General features: G+C 35.5%; 1 pseudogene; it reads left to right on the forward strand.

Annotated features, from left to right (window-relative positions):
- Positions 1–1,258: 1,258 nt before the first annotated feature.
- On the forward strand, positions 1,259–8,386 carry LOC137238266 (uncharacterized; annotated as a pseudogene).
- The last annotated feature ends 9,147 nt before the right edge of the window (positions 8,387–17,533 follow it).

The following is a 17,533-nucleotide window of genomic DNA, read 5'->3' on the forward strand; positions in this document are numbered from 1 at the left end:
TGAATGGGAAACTTTATCAAAAGCTTTACTAAAATCAGTATAAATGACATCAATTTCGCTATTAACCTTAAATCCGTTCAGCACATGAGTTGTGAACTCAAGCAAGTTAGTTACGGTAGATTTACTCGAGCAAAAACCATGTTGAGGCAAGTCAATGGTTGAGGATACCCTATGCTCTAGTTGCTTTGTGACGATCGGGTCAAAGAGTTTGGGAATAGCACTAAGCTGTGCTATTCCTCGCAAGAAAAGATGAGAAAGTGATAAGCGGTGTAAAATAGGCACATAATTAAAGTCTCTTTATAACTAGATAAAATTGTGAAAAATATATAATATAACGCAAAAAGGTAACAATTTTTGTTGTTATATCGGCCTACTGATTTGTAAGATCCCGGGTTCGAATCGAGCTCAAGGCCTAACAATAATTATTTTATCATTATTATTTTTATGATAAATTTTTTCCAATTTTCACATTCATTCTGCAACAGATGACGCAGTGTTGTGAATATAAATTGGCAAGAACCAGAATAGAAGTAGGAATAATGAAGACAAACAAAAAACAGCTGTGATGGCTGAATGGTTATAGCAGCGGCGCCTAAACCTTGCCGATAAAGGAATTTAGCAGTTCCCGAAATGGATCTATACAACGAGCTTTGGCAGTTATCTAAATTTTTTCCTTCTTCTATTCTAATTTAATAATTTTTTCATTTAAGAAAAAAAAACAAATTTATCATAACAATAATAATGATAAAATAATTATTGTTAGGCCTTGAGCTCGATTCGAACACGCGATCTTGCAAAAAGGTAACTTTAGCAAGTGGACAGTGGATCTCAGCAGTTTTATTTAACCAAAAGCTGTGAATCGCATTTTATAAATACATATTTTGTCGTTCATGTTGACAGTAAAATGGAAAAAAATGCGAAAAGTGCAAAAGCATAATACGTGGAGAAGTAACAAAAATTAGATGTGAAGGTGTTTGTTGTAAATATTACCATTTAACAACAAAATATTTTGGTTAGGACCAATACAGCGTTAATAAGCTTGAAGAATTTGAGCTGCTGAGGTTTATGTGCACTGATTGTGTGCAATACGTGCAGAATGCGGATGACATCCTAAAAGACATGCAATTGGTGGTAAAGCAAAATGGTCAACATCTAGCTGAGTATAGAAGTGAGTTTGATAACGCGCTAAAAAAATTAGCTTGAAATAAAACGAGTGCTGTAAGCGGTGGAAATTGCATTCAGTGAAAGAATTCAGGCTATGCAGAAAGCTCAGGAGTCGTGTGAAAGAAGTGTGCAGGAAGTAAACAAAGTACGCGAAATAGCAGAAGGCTTCAAGCGCAGCAGCGATCAGGTATGTTGAAAAACAGTAAAGATGACAATAAAAAAAATGATAGAAGCAATTAGTAAGGAGAATAAACAAATGTGTACAGAACTAAAGAGAAACGTCTATGCTGAAGCGAGGCAATCATATACAGCAGCAATAAAAGGTGGAAATCCAAGAAGAGAAGCGTTGCCAGAAATCCGAAAAGAAGCCCCTTTAATAGTTAAGCCAAATACTAATTCGAAAGTCGACCCTAAGGCTACAAATTACAAATATAGTAGCAAGACAAAATAGAGTTGTAATTGTGGAGAGTGTAGATATTTAAGAAAGGGAGAAAATAAAAAATGCTATCGAAAACAATATCGGAACTAATTACGAGGTGAAAATTCCTACAAAATTGAAGCTGACAATTATGGTGACTGGCACAAACTTCAAATATGATGATGAAGAACTTACCCAGAGACTCAACCGACAAAATAATTGTTTTGCCGTAGCAAATTTAAAAATCGTGAAGCAATTCGAAGTAAAGAAAAAAGATAAAACTTACTATAACACTGTAATGGAAATCGAGGCTGATGTCTTTGCATCTGTACTAGCCGGAGAAAGGCTCAATGTAGGATGGGAACGATGTAAAGTCTATGATGCAGTGCAAGTTCTGTGTTGCTTCAAATGCAAAGGTTTTAATCATAAAGCAAGCGAGTGTAAAGAAAAATAAGTATGCACAAAATGCTTAGGAGAACACAAATATGCTTTATGCAATAAAGAGGCAATAAAAAATGCATTAATTGTATCAGAGCAAGTAAAGAATTAAATTTGGGACTAGATGAAAATCATAATTCTCTGGATACAATGTGTCCTGTTTATTAACAAAAGCTAACGGCGAAGAAGAGGAAGATTGGATACTAACAACCCAAATAGGCAATTGTAAACACTAAGTAAATTCCGCATTTTTAGTTTTTAGAAAATTGTTGTATTAAGTTCAATAATTTTTCACACCGCACGCACTCAACTCACCTGTACCACCACCAAAGACCATCACGGTCGCCATGTAAGCTAACCCCAAATTGTTTAGCTTGGGTGTGCTCACCTGCTGCTGCTGATCTTCGTCTTGGAGGGGCCGCCTACACACCGTTTGTGTTTTCTTCTTGTAGAAGCTAATCTTGCTTAGCGGGCGGTTGCGCTCCCACGTTTCCATTAAATTTAAAAAAAACAAAGTCACCCAAGAAATATAGGAATGTATGCACACCTTTATTTAAAACCTGAATATCTAAGACAATTAACAGGTTTGGCACGTCCGATCACTTTTGTTGCAAATTTATTATATATTATGTTTTTTTCATTTTGTGACGGGGGCTGCGCTTGCATTTGACAGGCGCGTGAAGTTGGCAACTTCACGCGCCTGTCAAATGCAACTTAAGCCCCAGGCACATAGGCTACATTATGTTAGGTTAGGTTAGGTTGCAAGGGCTGAGCTGAACACTACGGTAACAAGCTCACTACTTAGGCCACCAATGGGCACATTGCAATACCCTGTACGGTCTCAAAAAAGGACCCCTACCCTGCCTAAAGCGGGTCAAACCACCTCGTGGAAATTATAAATTTTGCCAGAGCCTTTACTTCATAGCAAGAGACCTCAGCGAGGTCATGTAGAAAAGGTTTACCGAGGATAGCCATCCTACGCCTAATAAGCGCTGGACAGTGACAGAGAAGGTGCTGGACGCTCTCTTCCTCTTCTGTACATCTGCAGCTGCGACAATAGTCGAAGGTCGCTACCCCCATTCTAGCACCGTGCGTGCCTATTAAGCAATGCCCTGTTAGAACCCTTATCAGGGACGATAGAGCTGATTTGTTTAAAGCCAGAAGCGCTTCTGTGCGCCCCTTGTCATATGAGGGCCAGGTTTTCCTGGATGTCTCACACGAAGATATGGTTGACCATAGTCCATTTGCGATGCTTAAAGTGCTTGTGCTCACACGAAGCCTGAAAGTGGCCATGGGTATGCCTACCGAATCATTTCCCGGAAGGATATGGTCGGTGGTGCCTCTTCTGGCCAGCTCGTCTGCTCTGCAATTGCCTTCAATATCCCTGTGCCCAGGTACCCATATAAGGCTGATACTGAAGTGCTGAGCCATGTCGTTAAGAGATCTGCGGCATTCAGTGACCGACTTTGCGTTGTCGACGAATGAGTCCAGGGCCTTTAATGCGGCCTGGCTGTCAGAGAAAATAAACACCCATTTACCATCCTTAGGCATAGACCCGAGATGGTTCACAGCCCTGTGTATTGCCAGCAGTTCCGCTTGGTAAATACTACAGTGATCTGGTAGGCGAAAAAAGACCTCTAGACCCAGATCCGGCGAAAAAAATGCCTGCTCCCACCTTCCCGTCAAGCTTAGAACCATCCGTGAATATGTTGATGGCACCCGGTACCGTATGTTGCCTGGTATTCCAGTCCTGTCGCGATGGTATATATATACTATAATTTTTAACGAAGACGTTATTTGGCGTGCAGTAGTCAGTGCGCGCCGGTATTGGGACTGGAGCGCTCGTGCCCAGGATTGTCGCGTGTCCACTAGATCCATTTGACCAGAGACCTGCTTCCCTTATGCGTAGAGCGGCGATGACCGCTATTTCCTTCGCCACCAGGTCAAGAGGTGGAAGGTATAGCATTGTATTGAGTGCTTCAGAAGGAGTGGAGCTGAGAGCCCCGGTGATGCAGAGCTCCGAACTCCGTTGCACCTTTTGAAGCGTCTTAAGATAGGTAGTTTTAGCTAGTGCAGGCCACCAGACCAAGGCACCATAAAGAAGAATCGGGCGCACAATGGCTGTATAAATCCAGTATGTCACCTTGGGGGAGAATCCCCAGGAGGTGCCAATTGCCCTCTTGCAGGTGAACAGCGCTGCTGCTGCCTTCTTGCATCGCTCCACTATATGGTCACTCCATAATAGCTTCCTATCCAGAATTATTCCCAAATACTTGACTCGATCGCTAAACGCTAAAAACGTACCCCCAATTCTTGGCGGCGTTAGATTTGGCACCTTATACCTCCTCGTGAAGAGGACAAGCTCGGTTTTGTCCGGGTTGACTTCCAAGCCTATGGCTGTGGCCCAGTGCGAGATTTTGGATAGTGCCCTTCCATTAGGTTGCAAAGAGTTTGCGGAAATTTTCCCCGCATGGTGACGCAGATGTCATCTGCATACGCGATCACATTATGTTACCTGGCAGGATTTTATTTTATCCTTACAAATTACATTGATTTTATATATTATTTAAATGAAAGTATTTTAGTGAAATTTGTACCAACTGAGAGTAATATTCTTATAGATTTCAATATAGACATGAACAGAAATACCACAATCCGAAGTAGCTTAAATGACGCTCTAACAAATGTATGCCTGACCCAAAAAATATATTTCAATACCCGAATCACAGAAACTTCCCAAACAAGGATTGATTTATTATACTCTAATAGTGATAACATTTACATATACTCTAATAGTGAGAGGCTTGAAGATAATAAAAAATATCTGACCACGAAACAATTAGATTTAATCTGATGTCAGAGAAAGAATACCAAATGCGTTTAAAAAAGTGTATAACCTCATGGGAATACTACAGTGCTGAGAATCTTTTGAATATATTCCGCCACTATAACCTGAGTTTAATGAACATGGTATCAGTAGAAGAAAAAGTTCGAATAATAAATGATGTTATGGCTCAAGCCATGAAATGTTTAACTTTTGAAAAACAAGTTGACGTAAAACTCATGAACAAATGGTATGATCGAGAGTTAACAGATTTAAATAAGTGTAAAAATAGCCTGTATAAAATGTGTCAGATAAACGGTGACTGGGGCAGTACAAAACTATAAACAAGCAATACAAAAAATTTATTAAAATTAAGAAGCCTAAATACCTAGAAAATAAAATTTGATAAATAGCAAAAATAGTAAACAAATGTGGAAATGTCTAAAAGACACTGTAAATTTGAAAAAAGAAAAACCTCTAATTAAAAAGATCGAAATCGATAATAAAGTATATGAAGATGGAAAAGATATAGCTAATAATCTTAATATATTTTTCGTTAAGAATATAAAAGATATAAACAATGACATTGAAATAGGCACAAATAACTTTAACCACGAATACAACGTGACCCGCTACTTTGAATTTGATGAACTGGTACAATGTCAGTCTTCTGGAAGCTAACAACAGCTATACCTATTCAAAAAGTTAAAAATACTATAAAATCTAATGAAATGCGACACATAAGTACCTTGCCTGCCGATGAAAAAATCATTGAATCAATTGTGAAAGAACAGCTGCAGCAGTACCTGGAGTTGAACAAAATTGTAATACCAGAGCAATCTGGTTTTCATAAAAAACATTCTTGCGAGTCTGTTTTAAACTCAATTGTTTTTGAATGGAAAAACCAACTTAATGAAAAAAATGTTGTAATTGCAGTAATCTTAGACCTAAAGCGAGCGTTCGAAACGATATCTCAACAAATTATTGTAGAAGAACTTTACAGCATTTTAGTAAGAGATAAAGCGCTTGCATGATTCAAAAGTTACTTTTCAAATCGCCGCCAAAGAACACTAGTAAATGGAACATTTCAATCAAATGCTACACCAGTCGATATTGGCCTTCCACAAGGATTAGTACCTGCAACAATATTGTTTAAAATATATATAAATGATATAATTAAATCAGTAAAGCATTGTAACTTAAAGTTGTTTGCAGATGATACTCCCATTTTGATAAACGATAAAATTTTTAATGTAACTATGCAAAAAAATGCAATCAGACCTAGATGATATATACCTATGGATGTGCCAAAACAAATTATAGATAAATGCCGATAAGACCAAGTATATGATTCTGAGTAGAACCCCCGTTAGTAACAGTTATGAACTAAAAAAGACAACAGTGTACTTATGGAAGTTTCAAAACTAAATTATTTAGGTATAGTTATTGATAATAGATTGAATTTTGAAGACCACATAAATGGTCTTAAGCAAAAGATTGCTAAAAAAAATAGGTTTCCTGTTATTTCAGTTCAAAGTGCTTACAACTACATTACACATATTAGTATACCTACATACATTGTAACAGAGGTAGAGTGGGAGAGTGCCTCTTTAAGAATTTGATATGTTACACAGAGCCAAAAAGTTCACCTATAATCAATGAGATCGACGTCCAAAAAAACTTTTTGGCCGATGAGAGCGAGACGGAACAAAACTGAAGGAATTTTTGCTAGAAAATCTTCTAGATTTTAGCTTAATTTTCTTCTCAAAGTTATTGAAAAGAAAATCGGCTGAAAACAAGGAGATAACTTCTTTTTTATTAATTTTTTTAAGTCATTTTCTCAGAACAATTCAATTTTTAGAAGAAATCTGCTTGTTTTTATGAGAAAACTTTTAAAAAGTAAATCAATGAAGTCATCTTCTTTTTTTTTACTTGAACCTAATTGAATTTATTAAGAAGGAAAACTTCTTATTTTTGGCGACAGTGACACTCTTTTTTTCCCGTTACTTTCTTGTGAAGCTAAATAAGTGCAAATGCATGTGCAAGAAATAACACGTGCCATATTTTAATTGCTGTTATATTAATAGGTGCCAGTTGAGTTTTTGATTTGGATGAGAAATGTTCACAAATATTCTGAGTTTTCTGGTTGATGTTCTAAAAATTTAAGTAAATTATATAATAATAATAAAATATAGTGCGGTGAACAGTGGATAAATTATATTAATTATTAATAAAATATAGTGCGGTGATTACTTTCGTTTTAATGTTGATGGTGCAGAACATATGTACCTTTTCTTGTATCTTTTCAGTGACTTTGTGGGATATGTATGGAGAAAGCGATATTTTTGTTTCATCTCAACCAAGCCAAGGCAATGATGAAATATTAGAATTGTTTAAATCTTGGGGATTGTCAAATGAGATTGTAACAATTCTAATTGAGCGCGGAATTAATTCGCTTTTCGTCTCGACAAAAGTGAAATTGAAAATGTTGATGCTTTTTTGATCGATTGGATACAAAATATTTCGGAGAGCGCATCAAATTTAAGGTGGGTTTGATAGAGTGGCGAAAACAAAAGGTAAGTTGATTGTTTTATTGTTAAATAATATACTGATTTCTTTTTTTAAGGCAATTCCATTAATTGTGACCAAGAGACTTTAGCGACAAACAACAAAATTCTGGAATGGCTCGAAAAAATTTCTGAGGATTTGTCCTCCGCTAAATCAAAAGAATCCAGTGCGCCACCTTCTTGTTCTGAAAATTCCAGCTGTTTGAACCTTGTGGAGTTGTTAAAAAAAAACAGTAAAAGGTCAACTTGTTTTAACTTTTCACGAAAAAAACGATTACCTGGATAGTAGAAACCAGAAGAATTTGACTGATTTCATAGTGGATAATTATACTGCCTTGGGGCGTGAAATGCAATATTAAGACATGAGGAAGTGGGCCAATGAAATTGTTGCGGTATTTCCAAAAGAAAACAAGTTAATTGCATGAGTTCGATGATAACTATCAAAAACTTACAAACATCCTTTGCTATTCTTATATTTTAGGAGTTTTACTTTTTGGAAAGGAAAAAGGTGAAAAAGAATCCGAGTGGGAAAAACAATGTTGGCTAGCCCATAACTGCACTCCTTGGGAAAAAGTAAAACAGTATTGGGCAGATACATGCGTTTTTATAAATAAGTCTAAGGGCTCTCTATCGGATTTCCTGGCAGCTTGGCCGCGCTACAATGATTTTAACGGTTACGAATTGGTAAGAAAAAGGGGATAACTCAAAGTTTTTATTTTCATTACATTTTTTTAAATTTAATTTAATTTATTAAATATTTAGGGAAAAATTAAAACGCGATATCAGTTGACCGTTTCGATGTCGCGTTGTTTAAATTTTTCCCATAATATTTAATAAATTAAAATTTTTTAAAATAAGTTAAAAATGTTTTCATACATTAAGCTTAAAAATAACAACTACAATTTTTTTATATATAAAAGGTTGATATTGATTTCAATATAATGCATCCAGGTATTGGAGACTAGCTATTTTTAAAACTGGACAAATTTTATAAAATAATCCTTCCTATTTTAATTCCTGAAGTAAAAGACCAAGCCAGCCGAGAGTTACTACTTTCGAAACTCTATTATAAAGATTTATCAAACGGTAAGAAAGCATCAAAATTATAAAATAATTATAAATTTAACTTTTTATATAAAATAAATTTTTTTTTTTTTTCAGATTCTAAATATTGTATTGTGTTGTTAATGCTCCATGCTGTTCTTCAACCACAGCGTCAGAGTAAAACCCAGACGCCTACGATTTCTGATGCACAATCGGAGTTTATAACACTTGCAACTACACCAAATGATGTTTTGCCAAAAATTTCGGCTAAAATTGAGCAGTACGCGAGTAGAAAACAGCCATTGCAATTTCACATCATTGCAGTAGGTGAGGACTTTACAAATATATCAGAATTTTTTATATTTTGCGACGGGCTTAAGTGGAAGTGCGGAACTTTAATGAAATGTGTCGATTGTATTATTAAGCTAAGTTATGTATTCCAAATTGAATATTCCCATAATAGCAAGCAAGTTTGGGTATTTTTAGAACAATACTTTTTTGGTCTTAAATCTGAAGATTTTCCTTCAGTTTCAAATTTACTTAGCAAATTAGATAACAAATCCTTTATTTTCTTTATTGTTAAAAATGCCAAAATTTGCTTGTTATTTATGTAACAAAAACCAAGTAACTTCAAGTTTACTTATCAGCCATTTAAAAAAAGATCATAGGATTCCACCCATAGTGAAATTTGTTTGCAATGAGCAATATTGCAATAAAATATTTCAAAATATGTATAGGTTTCAAAAACACTTAGGGAAACATAAACCTGATTGTTCTTCCACCGTAAATAATATTTTAAATCAAGGTTCAGTTTCACAAGAGTCAGTTAAATATCAAGAGTATCAACTTACATGTCTTTTAAACTTCAAGCATTCAATCCATGCATTTACTCTTGAACTTCACAATTATACACATTTTTCGAAAAAAGACATTCTGAATATTCAAAAATCTGTAACAGAACGTATTACGGCTCCAATAGCTGAAATTATTAACCCGTTAACTCAAAATTATGAAAATCAAGTTGTATCTCAAGAAATACTTCGAAAAATATCCGAACCATTTCTTAACGCGCGTTCTGAATATAAATTTCTTAAAGAGTTGGAGGATTTGAAGCATTTTAAACATCCGCAAAAATATGTAGATAGCAATGACCTGTCTGGATTTATTTTAAGCAATAATCTGACTTTGACTAGCGCTAAGGCAGAAATAGTATTGACTGGCATACCCTTTCAAATTAAAAAGTTCTTTGAGAGTGATGGGATATGGGAAGAAATTGTTGCTAATGTTGAAACCATATCAAAATTTACTTCTAATTAAAACTTTATAAATGGAGATTTTTGGAAAATGGCGAAATTTGATGAAAACAAGTTGGCAATACCACTTTTCTTGTACATGGACGATTTTGAGGTCAACGATCCTTTAGGCTCAAAATACTGCCAACAATATGTGGAATCTATTACACTTTTCCGACAATCCCTAATTATCAAGCTGGAAGGCTTATGAATGTATTTGTATGCAGATTTATGAAAAGTACAGATATATCTGAGTATGGTATTAATATTTCCTTCACTCCACTAATAGATATTTTCAAAAAATTATATGTTGATGGTTTGAATATTGATATAAGAGGCGAACACTTCAAAATTTATGTGCAGCTTGTTCAAGTTTTAGGTGACAACTTAGGCCTCAACACAGCTTTGGGATACAATAGCTCATTTTCATCAAACTCCTTTTGTAGAGTGTGCAAACGCAGCAAGAACGAAACACGCGTTGATTGTATCGAATATCCCGATTCTTTAAGAAATAATATTAATTACGAACTTGATATTGCATTAAATGACCCAGCGTCAACTGGGGTTAAAAATAATTGTATATTCAATTCTCTTCCATATTTTCATGTCATCGATAATATATCATGCGATATCATGCATGATTTATTCAGTGGTGTATGCAAATACAATTTTAGTAAAATATTACATTATTTTATATACGAAAAAAAAATTTTCACTTTGGAAACTTTCAATTCCCGGCAGCAAATGTTTCAATATGGACACACAGAAATCGGTAATGTTTCTTCTCCTGTAAAAAAAGATCATATAAAGAACTCAAATTTTAAAATGAGCGCTAAGCAAATGAAAACTTTCTCCACTTTGTACTGCTAATGATTGGCGATCTTATCCCCCCGAATGATTCTGTTTATAAGTTTTTAATTATTTTCATTAAAATAATTGACTGTGTGTTATCGCCAAATTTTGATGACGATATCTTGATTAAACTTCAAATATTGATTGAAGAGCACAACAAACTATATCAGTGTTTATTTAAAGATACTTTAAAACCCAAACACCAAAATCTTGTACATTACCCGACTATTATTAAGAAACTAGGACCCCTTAAATGCTTATGGTCATTCAGATTTGAAGCTGAACACCAAATTCATAAAAAATATGCCAGAAGTATAACGTCAAGAGTAAATATTACTTTATATCTAGGAATAAAATCAGCAGTCAGATTTGCAAACTCAATTTTAACTAATAACTTTTTCAACCCGAATTTGTTTTTAAAGAATTAAGTCCTATTTCACAGGAAATTTACATTCCGTCATTAAAACTATCCGATTTGAATTTTTATATTGTTTCAGCTACTGAAGATTCTTTTCTTATTTACGAAATATGCGATTTTTTAATAAAAGAAAATAATGTTAGTATTGTAGTCAAAAAGCATACTTGTTTAAATTTTTCTGAGAGATTTCAATCATATTTGGTTGGAAGTGAAACACATAATTACACTGTCATCAAATTTGATTCCTTAGATGGACTGCCAATAAATTTTTACGTTTTAAACAATGGACTTAAAGTTATAAGAGTCAAAACGTATTGGAAGGTCGACGATTAATTTTCTATTAAAAGTATTAGAAACATAAAAACAAAAATTTAAAGTATAAGACTTACAAAAATATGAGCTGTAAAAAATACTATACTTTATACAATACATTTTTACGTTTTTGAAAAATCGACGCTTAATTTTCTGTTAGAATTATAAGAAATATAAAAATTAAAATCAAAAGTGTAAGGTTTACAAAAATATAAATTATAAGCAAATATGTAAAGTATATTTTTATAGTATTAAGTACTTTAACTTATTATAATTATACGTAAAATGCGTTCATTTAATTAAATAAAAAACAGCTTAATAAAGTGTGGTATATAATTTTGGAAAGAAGTGTATTTGAATTTAGGTGGCAATCATTTCAAATTGACAAGAACATCGGCTTATTGCAATTAAGAGGAATTTCTAATGAAATTTTAGATTCCCTTCTTAAATATATTAAAGAGGGTTTCATCTCAATTTTAAAAGTTATCTACTAGATTATACTGAAAATGATTTCATCTAAATTCTACGAGTAATCATTTTAATTTTATTTAAAAGGTTTTCATTTTAGTTTTATAGATTATTTACTCAGTTTTAATAAAAAGAGATATCCAGTCATAATAAGACGGGCATCTTATTGGAAAAAAATCATAGAGGAATCCGCTAAACTCAGTTCTGAATTAGAGGGCATTTTAGGGGGTCTTTTCGCTCTGTGTACATACATAACAATCCCACACAAACTTAGATGTTAATTGTACATAGTATACATACACAAGGATGTGCTTTAAGTAAAATAAAATAATTTAATTAACAGTTACTTCTGATACTCCGCTTTATTAATTTTTATTTCCCGTATTCTTTCTGAACGCCTTAGTTCTAATTCTTCTAATTGTTCTTGTTCGCTTTTAATATTTTTTTTTATTAGCTCTTTGGAAACTATTTCGGGATTGATTTCAAATACTTCTTTCTTGGAATATTTGCATATATTGGAATCGAACTTAACAATTTTTCCATGGAATTTTTTCAATTGGTTTACATGTGCAATTCTTTGCTTGCCATTTATACAAATGTAATATCTTACATTACTAAGTTTTCGTAGAACTTTTGCGTTTATCCATTTACAATAATTTCCGAAAATGTTTCTATATAATACAACTTCATTAGGTTTAAACTCTATTATCTTAGCCTTACTTTTTATAATGGATTTTTGCACGCAATTTTTCTTCTCGCTTACTGGTGTATTACTTTCCTTCCCTTTTTCAAGAGAAGTCTGCATTGCTTTTGGGTTTATGCAATCCAACGTTTTTGGTTTATAATTAAAAATTAAACTTGCAGGTGTTCTATTTGTTGTTGTGGTAGGGGTGTTTCTATACTTCATTAAAAAATTATTTATTTTTAGGTCCCAAGACTTGCATTTAACTCGAGGATTCAAAAGGTACTTTTTAGCGTGGATTTTAATGTTTGCACTCCCCGTTCAGCGCTACCATTCGACCGCGGATGGTAAGGAGGCGATTTAAGACATTCAATGGAATTACTTTTGCTAAATTCGACAAATTCCTTCGATCCAAATGGAGGTCCGTTATCGCTAACAATTTGCTTCGGTAGCCCAAATGTTGCAAATAACGTGCGCAATGTTGCTATTCCAGCAGACGTGGCAGTGATCTTCCAAATTTTTGCCTCAATCCATTTTGAATACGTGTCATAAAGAACCAAAATATCATTTTTTTTTTCAAATTTACAAAAATCTAAATGAACGCGTTGGATACTTTGACTCAGGCCAAGTTGTCACAATTGGCGTCGTAGTGTTTTGCGCCTTCAAGCAACTTTCGCAGCTTTTAGCAAAGTTTTCTATATCAGAATCTATACCAGGCCACCAGACATACGTCCTAGCAAGGGATTTCATACGCACGATACCTGTATGCTCACTGTGCAGCAATTCTAGAATTTTGTTAACTAATTTATTAGGTATAACTAATACATCTCCATAAAATAAACAGCCTTTTTCGGTACCCAACGATAACCGCTTACTAAAAAATACCTTTTCCGCATTTGACAGTCGATCTGGCCAAAAAAATTTTACATACCTCATAATCGGTTTTAACATTTCGTCGCTATCTAATGCCGATCTTACATCTTCCAAGTTAAGCGGTATTTCTTGCACCAAATTAAAAATATTTATGCTATCTGGGCCATCCTCATTCTATCCAGCCAAACGCAACCGTGATAGCGCATCTGCATAACCCATCTGTGGGCCTTTCTTATACTTTACCGTATAGTTATACATCTACAAAAACATTGCCCATAGTTGTAACCAGTTGGACGCTACAACTGGGAGATCTTTCCGATCGGAGAAATTTCCCTTAGGGGTTGGTGATCACTTTCAATGACGAACGGCAACCCATATACGTATTTATGGAAATTCCGCACTGAAAAAACAATTGCGCGCGCTTCTACTAACTGGAACTCTAACGCCCTCTTCACACAGGCGAGCAATTTCGTCCTCAACCTTTTTTCTCAATCCAAAAGGTACTGAATAAGCTTTAGCGAATATTGGATAGTGGTCATCCTTCAGATCTATTTCAGCTACGTAGCTTTTAATAGCCGAATTATTATTTGTCGAAAACAATTGATTATATTTCTGAAAATCAAGGTTACTTAATTTTGAACTATTACTTCCGCCACTGCGGAACAAAAACGTCCAGCCAATTCCTACCAAGAAGCGGGTCAAACCTGGATTTCGTATCCAAAACAACTAGCTCTAAATTGCAAGACTTCCCCATCAATTCTACGTCTACCAGAACGCTACCCAATACCACAATATTTTCGCCCGTGATAACTTTTAAATTTTTACTTATCGAACTCATTTTTATGTGGTTGAATGTGTTTCTATAATCCGCATTATGACATACAGACACACAAGCACTTGTATCAATTTCTATTTTAAAAACTTTGCCTTCCAATTTTACAAAAACTTTCAACGATTTACAAGAATTGCTTGCAATACTATTTCGTCCGAATACTCAATATTTTTAACACTAGAGCTACTTTTATATTTACCACGCGCCTTATTTTTATCCACCGATTTCTGGCCTTTTTGTTTCTCCCAGCAATTACGTTCAATGTGCCCCAATTTCTGGCAATAGAAGCACTTTACCTCCCTCCTTTTTCGGCTTCTGCTCCTCCGTCCTTGAACGTCTTCTTGTTTTGTGTCAGCTGCTTTGGACTTTTTCGCATTACTTCGCAAATGGTGTACCGTATTATTTTTCATTGCTATTTGCGTCAATTCCACTATATAATCAGCAATTTTTTCCGATGTTAGCTGATCGCGCTTAAAGAACTTGAAGCATTACACGATTATATTTTTTTCGGTTTAAAATGTGAAGTCAATTTTTCCACAATATAATCGTAATCATGGTATTTTTTTGTTTTGGGCGCCAGCAACGAAATTAGCGTTTTTTATAAATCTGCTCAACCCAGACTAAAATAAAAATGATATTTTATCGCCATCTTTCACTATTTTGTTGAGTGATAGAAGATATTCTAATCGGTTTTTATACAGCTCAAAATAGTCGTCTATATTAAAAACCTCTATTGAACCGATGAACGCCACTGATATCTCCGTCATCTCGATATTTAATTTTGATATTATTAATTTTTAATAATAAAAATATCACGCCTCTTCGGAGACTGCACTTATGCAAAAACAAATTTGCTTCTCTTATTTTGCGCTGGAACTGACTTTCACGCAAGTCGCCACAATGATATGTACAGGCAGTGTAATTCTGTTTACGACTAATTCTTTATTTCAGTTCAAAGTGATTACAACTACATTATACATATTAGTATACCTACATACATTGTAACAGAGGTAGAGTGGGAGAGTGCCTCTGTTAAGAATTTCATATGTTACATACATAACATGTGGAAAGCCATTTCGTACCAAATAGCGAGTCCAGAGTGGCGTCAATTTGTGAGGTGGTTCACCTTGCCGCAGTCCACGCAAAACCTCATTTTTCCATCTTTTTCTTTACAACTAGCACCGGTGAGCTCCATGGACTAGCTCATAGTTCGATGACGCAGCTGTTGCTCATTTCTTGTATGATTTGACTCACACCTTCTCGCTTCGCCAGTGGAACACTACGAGGAGCCTGAAGGATCGCCCTCGCATTTCCAGTGTCAATTTGATGTTTCACAACATTGGTGCGACCTGATTTGGAGCCATTCTGGTCAAATATGTTTGCGTATTTTAGGAGCAGTTGTTTTTCCTTACTCTGATAGTCTTCCTCTAACCCCTACGTCCATGCCGTGATGTCATTTGAAAGATCAATCTTGCTAGTTGAAAAGCTTTCCTGGAGCTGTTCACTGCTAATAACTACTTAAGCTCCTGGAATCTTCCCAATATAGCTCCTTTGGTCAGTTTGAGTGGCGACTTTAATCCATTGATTACCATTGATTACCGGAATACGTCCAGCCTTATTTGTCATAGCTAGGGGTTTCCCTACAATTACGTTCGGTATTGATCTGTTTGCTGCTTCAACAGCCCACAATTTGTTGTCCCAAAATCTCCACCAACCATTGCCCAGATGACTGCCTCTGATTTTGTTGGTATTTGCTTATTCTTCACCACCAGCACTCGTTTATTGCTGTAGTCTTTCTCGTAGCCGAAACTAAGTGGCTCATCCATGTTCTTATATCGCATCGTCTTGCTTTGCATGTCGATCTTGATGTCTTGGTCGATTAAGAAGTCCCCTCCAATTATGATTTCATCAACAATCTCTGCCACTATAAAATTGTGTAGTACCGTGACTTCCTCAGTTGCTACTCCACATGCTACTTCTCCAATTACCTAGGTGTCCTCTCCAGTGGCTGTACGCAATCTCGCTCCATGTAATGTTCTTAGCTTCTTGTTGACTAAATTCGATCGAATGATGGAATGAGATGCACCCTTATCTACAGTCAGTAAACGTTGCTTTACATACACATGTCCTCCAACAATAAGAATGCTCGACCTTCTTTCAGTTTGCGAGATGAAGATTATGGGGCATTCAATTGCGGCCGCTTTAGTTTAACGATTGAGTGAACTTGGAGATTTGCTCATCTCCAGCAGCTCTGCGTTTGCGACCATACGCATTGTTGGAACTATTGGTGTTGGTGCTGCCATAACGTGCAATGTGCCCTGACTTTCCACACTTAAAGTATTTGAATGCATCATTATTCTTCTGTTGCGTTCTCTTTAAAGCTTCCAAAATTGCGTCTACCCACTCTGGTCTTTCCCCTTCCACATGATGGGATTTGTATGCTGGTTTACTCAAAATTTAGGCAATCTCTTGATTCAGTGCATGGCATACCGTTTCAGCAAATGTTGGCTTTGGGTTTGTGTATGTAGCTCGCTTTGTTTCCACGTCCCGAATGGCGTTTATAAAGCTCTGAATTTTTACCCTCTCGGTGTATTCCACGGGTGCGTTTACATTTGCGAGATAAGCCAATCTTTCAACATCCGAAACAAAATCCTGCAAAGCGTCATTAGCTCTTTGGTAGCGGTTTTGCAACTCTATTTGGTATATCTGCTTCCTGTATTCGCTTCCATATCGCCTCTCTAGAGCGCTCATCAATGCTTCGCAGTTTTTCTGCTCTCCGTCGGGAACAGGCTGAAGGATTTCAGCAGCAGATCCTTTCAATGCCACGAATAGTGCAGCAACTTCATCTTCAGCATTCCAGTTGTTCACTGGTGCGGTCTTCTCAAACTAAACACCTGTGATGGAACAGAACCGTCAAACGATAGTTTTTTTACCTTTGGATTACTCGCTGAAATTGTTGGGCGATTTAGTTGCAACTCCTGTATATAACCTCTAAATGTTTCAATCTCGGCATCGATTTTGTCCTCGAGTTGTAAAGTGTTTGTATCCTGCGCCTCCAACTTTAAGGAAATACGCCCTTCTTGCTCTACCAGTTATGCAGAGATCTGCGATTAGATCTGTGCTGAAATTTATGCAGACATTTCGGATATTTGCGCATCCTGCTATTCCAGTTAAGATGCCATATATGTCTTCCGTTCTTCCAGTTGAGATGACATTTGCGACGACACTTCTGAAATACGTGACTCCTGTGCTTCCATCTTGGAAGTTATCCGTGTCTCCTGGGATTCCCGCTGGGATTACGTATTTGTGGATATTTGAGATGACACTCTACCACGATATGTTTTATCTT

Source organism: Eurosta solidaginis, chromosome 1, assembly GCF_040869045.1.
Source record: "Eurosta solidaginis isolate ZX-2024a chromosome 1, ASM4086904v1, whole genome shotgun sequence".
NCBI classification, from domain to species: domain Eukaryota; kingdom Metazoa; phylum Arthropoda; class Insecta; order Diptera; family Tephritidae; genus Eurosta; species Eurosta solidaginis.